We start from the raw sequence: 9,060 nt of genomic DNA, 5'->3' as shown, positions 1-9,060 counted from the left end.
TTCTTTTTGCACAGCAGCCTTGCTGAAACAGGAAACACAAAGCCACAATACTTGCTCACCCCAGTTCCTCTCTCTTGCTCTCTGGCACGATCCGAGGGGCCCCTAAACCCTTGAGGCCTCCAGGGCTGAGCTCAGGAGCTCCTCCCACTGGTGGGTACCCCAACTGCCCTTTCTCTTCCTATTCGATTGGTGTGAACTCTTGGACGGTTTCACATCAAAATTCCCTTTCCAGGATTAGACAAAGATGAATCTCTGGGTCAGATTCAAACCTTGCAACTTGCAGGGCTGGAAAAGAGACACAGACATAAAGAATAACTTGTGGACACAGTGCAGAAAGGAGAGGGTGGGACGAATTGACAAAGTGGGATTGATATATGTATATATATACACACTACCAAATGTAAAATAGCTAGCTAGTGGGAACCTGCTGTAAAGCACAGGGAGCTCAGCTTGGTGCTCTGTGATGACCTAGAGGGGTGGGATGGAGGTGTGGGGTGGGGAGGGAGCCTGAAGAGGAAGAGAATGTATGTAAACATAGAGCTGCTTCATGTTTTAGTACAGTAGAAACCAACACAACACTGTAAAGCAATTATACTCAAATTAAAAAAAGTATTCAAAACTTGTAGTTTCTACAAAGGGGGAAAAAGGCCTTTTTCATCCACAAGAGAGGTTCCCAGTGTAGGTTTTTATCTTTATCAGGTAGTTTTCCGTGTAAGAATTTTCTCTTCCCTTTAGTTACCTCTTCTCCATCCTGGTATCATAAAGAGGTTCTGCTCCTCTAAAGTATTGGTATTTCTGCAGAACTCTGAAATGAGGCCAGCTCTGGATTTGCTCCTTTCTGAAACAATGGATCGGGGACAGGGGATAGGGGAAGGTGAAAAGATGATGGTTGATTGATTGGGGGATAAAGGGAGCAATAGCAGACAGAACTTATGAGAATTTCCTAGTCCCCTGAACTAGGAAATTTGGGGGAAAACTAAAAGGAATTTGTCTGTGTGCCTTAAAAGGGAACTATTACAAATGCAATAATCAGGAAATTCCCAAGAAGTTCAGGGTAAGATGATGCAGAGGGGACCGGCTTGGGACAAGTTAACTGAGTAGCTTTGTAGCCTTGTGCAATTCACCTTGTCTGAATGGTCCATTCAGTGTCTGAATGGATGATTTATGCGGCTCCCACGAAGTCCAAGACTTCACATGCGAGGCACGTAATGAGCCTTTTAAACAGCTGTGATAAGATAACAATTAACAACATGCTGGGAGTGTGTCATGGTCTTCTTGGTCGCCTACTACTACCTCCACTCTCTGAGGAGAAACGTGCTGAGGATGGATTCTCAAGCACGGAGACTGAAGGCAAACGACATTTCCTCTGGATGAGAGATCTGAGATCCTGTGCCTGAAGCTTGGCCCATGGAGATGGGAGTGAGGACAGAGGGGTTGAGGAGCCCAAGATGGCAGGATGAGAGAATGTTATAGGTGTAGAAATGTGAGAGGGTTCTGGGATTTTAGGGCATAAGAACATAAGAGAGGACAGATGATGGCAGTAGGAGTTCCTGTGGGCCAGCTACTTGGGTTCCACTGAAAGAAAGAAGTGAGTATGAAGATTGAAATCTCTTTTAGGACTATGCATGCCATGGGATGGGCTTCCCTGGTGGCTCAGACAGTAAAGAATCTGCCTGCAATGCAGGAGCCCCAGGTTTGATCCCTGGGTTGGGAAGATCCCCTGGGGAAGGGAATGGCTACCGATTCCAGTATTCTTGCCTGGGAAATCCCATGGACAGAGGAACCTGGCAGGCTGCTGCCCATGGGGTCACAAAGAGTCAGATGTGACTAAGCACAGCACGACACAGAGGTAGATAGTTTAATAGTCTAATACACAGACAGTCTAATCATTAGGCTGCCTCTGCCTGAGGGTTCCCTTCCTCTGGTGGGGGTTAGTGAGGAGGATGTAGGTCAGGCCCCTGTTGAGTTGATCACCTAGCATTTACTGGTCAGCATTCTGTGCTTTTCCTCACTGTTTCCAGGTCCCTTTGTTGATGGTCAAATCCTGAACTTTGGAACATGATCTCCTTGATGGATGCTGAGCCCTCTATGGGCTCCCTTCCCTTCACAACATCACATGAGAATGTGTAGGACTATCAGATTTCATGGTAGGGTTGGGGTAACAAAAGGGAATCCCAATTTTGAAAGAGAAATATTTAAATTATATGTTAATATGACTTGTCCTGTACTCTAAGAAACAGCACTAAGAAGTTAACCCTCTATAGGGTCCCCTGCTCCCCCACCGCCATGGGAGCTACTGGTTCTAATCTTTTCCCCACTTCCACTCTTCTGGATGACATCCTATTCATTTTTTGGGAAATGGCAACCTTGTCCATAAGAAGTTGTTCTTGCCTCAGAATTGCACCCTATGTACCCTCCCACATTTTCTCAGCAATGCATTCCTCAAGTCTAAGTTATTCATTTTAGAATAAGGTCATGGACATTTGACAGCGTAGTACCTGGTGGGCTTGGCAGTCCACATTCTGCAGAAGGTGGCTGGGGTGTGTGTGTCGGGGGGAGTTTGGAACTCCAAGTCCTGCAGATCGGTCCTGTGGACATACTTGTCTGCTAGCGTGCAAATTCTCCACAGTGCAGACTTTCCTCTTTAGTCTTCCAAATGTGTACCTGGTAACTGTTTAATCAGATGTCCATATAGACATCCCAAGGACAAACATTCATTCTCAGAGATGATACAGTCTAAACTCATCAGGAGAAAAGAAATATTTTCTTAACTCCTCCATTTGCAAGCCTGCCTCTCTTCAGTAGTTACAACTTCATGTTCCTGGCAGGACAGAATTCTCAGTCCTCTTTGGTTGCTTTCTGTTATCATTGTTGATAGAGAACCTTTTTCTGCAATAAAACCTCTAAGTTTGCTGTAAGAAATGGTCAGTACTGGCGTGAGATTCGTCTATTGTATAGAGAATCTGAAAGGCTTAACCCTAAGACACAACTAATGGCAGATTCATTCTTGTGGGTCCCAGCACTGAGCAGGAAGCAAGTTACTTTTCATCCAAGGCTCCAGAGAAGGACCATCTCACTGGCTTTGACCTAGAAGGGCCTGGGCAGGATGCAGCTTCAAGCCTGGGATAGGATAGTGTGTGTGTGTGTGTGTGTGTGTGTGTGTTAAAATGGACAGATAGAAAAGCAAAGAGGAAGGTAGGCCAGAAAAGAAGGGCCTCCCAGACACCAACCTCTGGACTAAAAGGAAAAATTGTGTTAATCTTTAGAGCAGTTTAGCCTCTCCCTTTAGACTCCATTTCAGATTATATCCCCTTGGGCCTGCCAGAGTACAAAATAAGGCTTATCCTGAGTCAAATATCACCATGAATTGCCCCCTAGGTATGTCATTCCCTGTTCTGAACTTTAAAAGGTACTATGCTAAGTCACTTCAGTCATGTCCAACTCTGTGCGACCCCATAAACAGCAGCCCACCAGGCTCCCCAGTCCCTGGGATTCTCCAGGCAAGAACACTGGAGTGGGTTGCCATTTCCTTCTCCAGTGCATGAAAGTGAAAAGTGAAAGTGAAGTCGCTCAGTCATGTCTGACTCCTAGCGACCCCATGGACTGCAGCCCACTGGGCTCCTCTGTCCATGGGATTTTCCAGGCAAGAGTACTGGAGTGGGGTGCCATTGCCTTCTCCTAAAAGGTACTGCTTTTTCTCAATTAAAAAGCACTGCCCTCCTCTCTCCAGGGGGAGTTGTCCAGTAACAAGACTCTGAGAACTCCTAGCTTATCACTAGAAAGTCACCTTACTGGTTTAAAAACAATCTACTTAACGTAAACTACTGAACTACCAAAAGTCATTTAAGAAAAAATAGAAATATGAAGCTTCTGTTTCTTAAAACATGCTTTCACTTACTTTACTTCATTTACGTATTGTTTTTTTCCGCGATAGCCTACCTTTGTCTTAAGCCAAGAATTCTGAGAGCCTCGGCAAGACTAGCTGCGCTCCCCAGTGCTGTGATTCCAGAGACGTTTGCTCTCTGGTAAATTAGGTTATTTAATAGTGTCATCCTCTTTCTGAAACTGGCAATTTTCCTTCCTGGTTTAAACTGTAATTATTTTTTGGCCACAGCTTCAGTTAAATGATCCCAATTATTTTGCAGATGGCCTCACATTCCAAACTATAATATGCTCCAGAGCCTTTTCTATAAACCTTATACATTTCTACCCTTACCTTTCTGATCTGTTTTATACTCAGCACAATCTATTATCCATAACCAAGAATATTTGAACTGATGCTGCAAAACCATTCCAGGCTGGTCTCACCAGATTGCTGACATGTTAGGCTGCTGTCAGCCTGTAATGCAGAGAGCATTCCAGGAACCTGAAGACTAGTGATGAAGGCAGCTTGATGGATAAAAGGGTCAGAAAGCATTCCGATTTCCTTTCATTTTTTTTTTTCAGTTTTATAAAAGTGGTAATCTGATAACCCTTAAAAGAAAGACCTCATCTTACCACCCAAACACAAATTCATTTTATATTTTTCACATTCCCTTCTACTTTTGGCCTGTATGCACCCATCTTTTTTTTTTTTTTAAACACATGCTTTGTGTTGTGAATCTACAATTATGTGTTTGCTTTCCACTTGATATGGTGTTAAAACTAGTTTTCATGCTTTTACCTTTTTTTCATATTTTTACCTTTTCGTGTTGTCACGATCTTTCATAATGTTGTTTGTGCTCTACGATCTGTTTAATAATTTCCTTACTATTGAATGGTAGCTATGCCTCCCTAGCATTGCTCAGGGTAATGATTAACCACTGGTTAATACAATTTAATAGACATAAGGAAAAAAAAAACATGAGTTATAATAATTTTCTGTAATTGTGATGGTAAATTCAGAACTGCGATAATGTTCAACTTGGGAACAAGATGACTTTATGTATCACAGCTGACACGCCTCTCCAGGGCTGTTGCTCACTGGGAAGCATTTTTCCCTGAACGGCAGCCTAGGGCAATAGAGCAGCAGGGTGCCCCCTGCCTGAGCTGTAAGCCTGGCTTCACCTTCGCTGCCTGTTTCAGGGTAGTAAATTACTTTACCTCTTTACATCTCAGTTTCCTCCTCTGTAAAATGACTACAATGATGGGATTATTCAAGGATTACATGATCTAACACTTACGTAGCACTCCATAAATGTTAGGTGTCACTACTCTTTTAGCCTTTGTGACCTATTGACGGAGGCAATGAATCCTCACTTGGACCTGCAGTTGTATGAGTACGAAGGAGTGTTTTAGTGAATTTTCATCTGATATAATTTCCAATTATATCTACGGGGAAAAATGTTTAAAACTATCAAAAGGTTAATCAGGTTAATTAAACATTAAAAGGTTAATGTTTAAACTATCAAGAGGTTAACTATCAAACTTCAAAAGGTTAATAAACACGTGACACCTGTCCATCCATGAAATGATGGCAAAAATTAAAATATATAGCTTTTTAAAAAAATTTATTTTTAATTGGAGGATAATTGCTTTACAGTGTTGTATTGATTTCTGCCTTACAACACCATGAATCAGTCATATGTTTACATGTATCCCTTTCCTCTTGAACTTCCCTCCCAAACCCCATCCTACCCCTCCAGATCATCACAGAACACCAAGCTGAGCTCCCAGTGTTACACTGCCGCTTCCTACTAGCTGCTTTACACACAGTAGTGTGAAAATACGTAAACTCATCCACGTCAACTGACTGGATTCTTTTAAGAATATGTGTTACGCTAATCTATGTGGTGGAGAAGGGAATGGCAACCCACTCCAGTATTCTTGCCTGGAGGAGTCCATGGACAGAGGAGACTGGCAGGCTACCATCCATGAGGTCACAGAGAGTCGAACACGACTGAATGACTAACACTTTCACTTTTCAATCTATGTGGAAGAAAATTATTTGAGGCATCTCACAGAGTTCCTCCAGAGAAGTGTCTGGTAGGCCGTTTGACGTCTACACTCTACTGAACCCAATCGAATGTGTTAATATTCATACCGTAGAATAATGCCTGAACATAGTAAGTGTATGGAAGTGTTTGCTAATACATGAAGGAAGAAAATGCATCCCAAAGCATTGATCCTGTTTTTAGTTTTGCCTGATGTGACTTTATTTGTGTGGAGATTTTGGTAACTCCTAACTTACAGCTTTTACTACAGTGTTGCCAGTGAGCATCTTCATGCGTGAATCTATGTGTTTTCTTCTTTTAAAATACTTCCTTGAGGATAACAATCCAGGAGTGGGTTTGCTCACGAAGAAGTGATTTCATCCTGAGAAAGGTTTGCAAGAAGTGGGCAGGAGGGAACGGAGCTAGGGTACAGGCACTGCTGGAGATGGCAAAGCCAGGAGGGCGCTGAGCGGCGGGGGCCTGCCCACAGCGCGACGGCTCAGTGCTGCCGGGTGTTAGCGAGGAGGAAAACCAGACGGGCGTGGTGAAAGAGGAATGGTCTGGAACTTGAAGAAATGACTTTTAGATCCATCTATTCCTGAAATGTAAAGTTGCTTTGTCTTTTTGGGTCTTGTTTCCTCTAAAATCTTTCCCAGTATTAGGTTCTAAGAGTCCTTTAGTTCTTAAATGTTAATTAAATACCTTTTACATGCCAAGATCTGTGTTCAGCAGGTTGCAATGCAGGATATGCAGGCCATGCAGGTTCCGTCCCTGGGTTGGGAAGATTCCCTGGGGGAGGAGATGGCACCCCACTCCAGTATCCTTGCCTGGAAAATGCTATGGACAGAGGAGCCTGGCGGGCTACGGTCCATAGCATCGCAAAACAGTCAGACACAACTGAGCGACCAACACGGTGTAGCACAGCAACACACCAGGGCCTGTGTTCTGCACAGTGAGTCCCTTGATGGAATTGCATGAGGCAATTAAAAGGTAAATTTAGAGTTGATAAACTCAAGTGGTAGACAAATACAGTAGCTTTTGGAAGCATGGGAGATGGGTGGGAAAGCACCATCCCAGTCTTGAGGGCTGGGCCCTGGAGGAAGTCGGGAAAGTTTTCCTAGAGGAGGTAACGGCTGAGCTGAGTCTTAAAGGCTGAGCAGGAGTTAAGCAGACTATGGGGAGAGTGAAGAACATCCTGGGCAGAAGAGATGGCCTGGGCACAGGCACCGTGGGAATAGCAGGGTGCCTTAAGGGGACCAACAGTTCTGCGGCCTTGGGGAATCAAAAGCCCAGCAGGTGACCTGAGATGTGTCTGGGCAGGTGGCCAGGGTCCTTCCTTGCACATCACTTTAAAGAGTTCAGGATTCCTACATTCCTTGTGGGTTTCCCTGGTGCTCAGATGGTAAAGAATCTGTCCGTAGTGTGGGGAGACCTGGGTTTGATCCTTGGATTGGGAAGATCCCCTGGAGGAGGACACGGCAACCCATTCCAGTATTCTTGCCTGGGGAATCCTCATGGACAGAGGAGCCTGGTGGGCTACAGTTCCATTTTAGCCAAGGGTGGCTTTGGATATATGCCAGCCTCTGCTCGCAGCCAAGAATCTTGTCTTAATTTCCCCATACATACCTTGACGTTTCAAAAGCACCTTGCTTTTGAAGATGACCGCTAGCTGTCGCTGTTGAACACATCCGGCTGCCCACAGCTGAAGACCAATGGTGTCCTAGGCTTCGGGGTTCCCGGTGGCCCCACCGGAGGCCGAGTGCCGCCTCGCCTCCTCTGGGTCTGTTCAATCGCCCCCGAGAGCTGACGCACAAGGAAGGCACGCGGTGAGGAGAGGTGGTAGCCCTTGAGCCGAACCTGGGCCCGACCTGGGGGTAAGGAATCCTGGTGACGCGTAGTCCACCATGCCCCTCACTCAGCCACTGGGTGGCGCTGCCGCCCCTGGCTGCAAAAAGGGAGGCCCGTGGAAAGGGTAAGTCTGGTTTGGACTGCTTTGCTGCTTTGGGATGGGGTCGCTTTTGCAGGGAGGAGCCTGGTAGGCTGCAGTCCATGGGGTCGCTAGGAGTCGCGATACGACTGAGCGACTTCACTTTATTGTTTCACTTTCATGCATTGGAGAAGGAAATGGCAACCCACTCCACTGTTCTTGCCTGGAGAATCTCAGAGACGGTGGAGCCTGGTGGGCTGTCGTCTATGGGGTCGCACAGAGTTGGACACGACTGAAGCGACTTAGAGGCAGCAGCAGCAGCAGCTTTTGCATCACCTTGTTACCTGGAGTTCAGGGGCCACAGGCTGGTCAAGAACAGTGTGAGAGAGGTCCCAAAGCACATCCCCCCCCCTCCACCGCCCCCCACCAACAGCCCCAGGTCAGCCAACAATGCCATTTCTTGGGTCCTTCAAGCTTCTGTCCTGGCTGGTGTGTGTCTTTTGACTTGTCCCATTTCCACGCTTTGGTTCCAGGTAGTGCCATGAGCCAATATGTGCCCCCCTTTGACTTCTGTTTCCTTTGCTCCCTTCCCAGAAACTCCCATCTCCCAAGCCTCCCCACTCAGCAGGTGCTCATTTGGTACCTTTAATTTTTTAGGAATCCATTTTCCCTTCTTCTTTCTTGGCTGAGTGTATCCTTAGCCTGTGTGTCCTGGGATCTGTGCAGGCAGGGGTCTGCTTCTCCTGGCTCTTTTTTTTTTTTTCCTGTGGGCATTGTAGTTCTAAGTCCTATTTCACCTTTTATTTAAAATTTCTCTCTTTTTTTTTTTTCTCGTCTGCCTCTTCTTTTCACATTTGCCCTGTCCTCGTCCCTACCTCCCACCCCCATCTTTAAAAACTAGAGAATTTAGACATATTCTGAATCTAACTAGGAAACTTGTCAGTCTACCAACTAGAGAAGTTAATGAAGTTAAAGTCTAACAACGAGAAGGGGAGGATACAGCAGGTAAGGGGTGTCCTGACTTCCCCCGGCATCCTTCGTGAACTGGCGACCCTCTGGGTGGGATGGAGACCCAGGGGTGCTGAGAGGCTGACACTGAGGCGCACCTGCTGGAGACATTGCGTGATGAGCACGGCGGTGTTTTTCTTTTCCCTTAATGTTGCAAGTTTGCTTGGTTCACATACCTCCCTTGAGAAATGAAGGGAGGCTCCTGAGACTAGG

Source organism: Bubalus bubalis, chromosome 5, assembly GCF_019923935.1.
Source record: "Bubalus bubalis isolate 160015118507 breed Murrah chromosome 5, NDDB_SH_1, whole genome shotgun sequence".
Taxonomy (NCBI): Eukaryota; Metazoa; Chordata; class Mammalia; order Artiodactyla; family Bovidae; genus Bubalus; species Bubalus bubalis.
Note: the sequence above shows the minus strand (reverse complement) of the source record.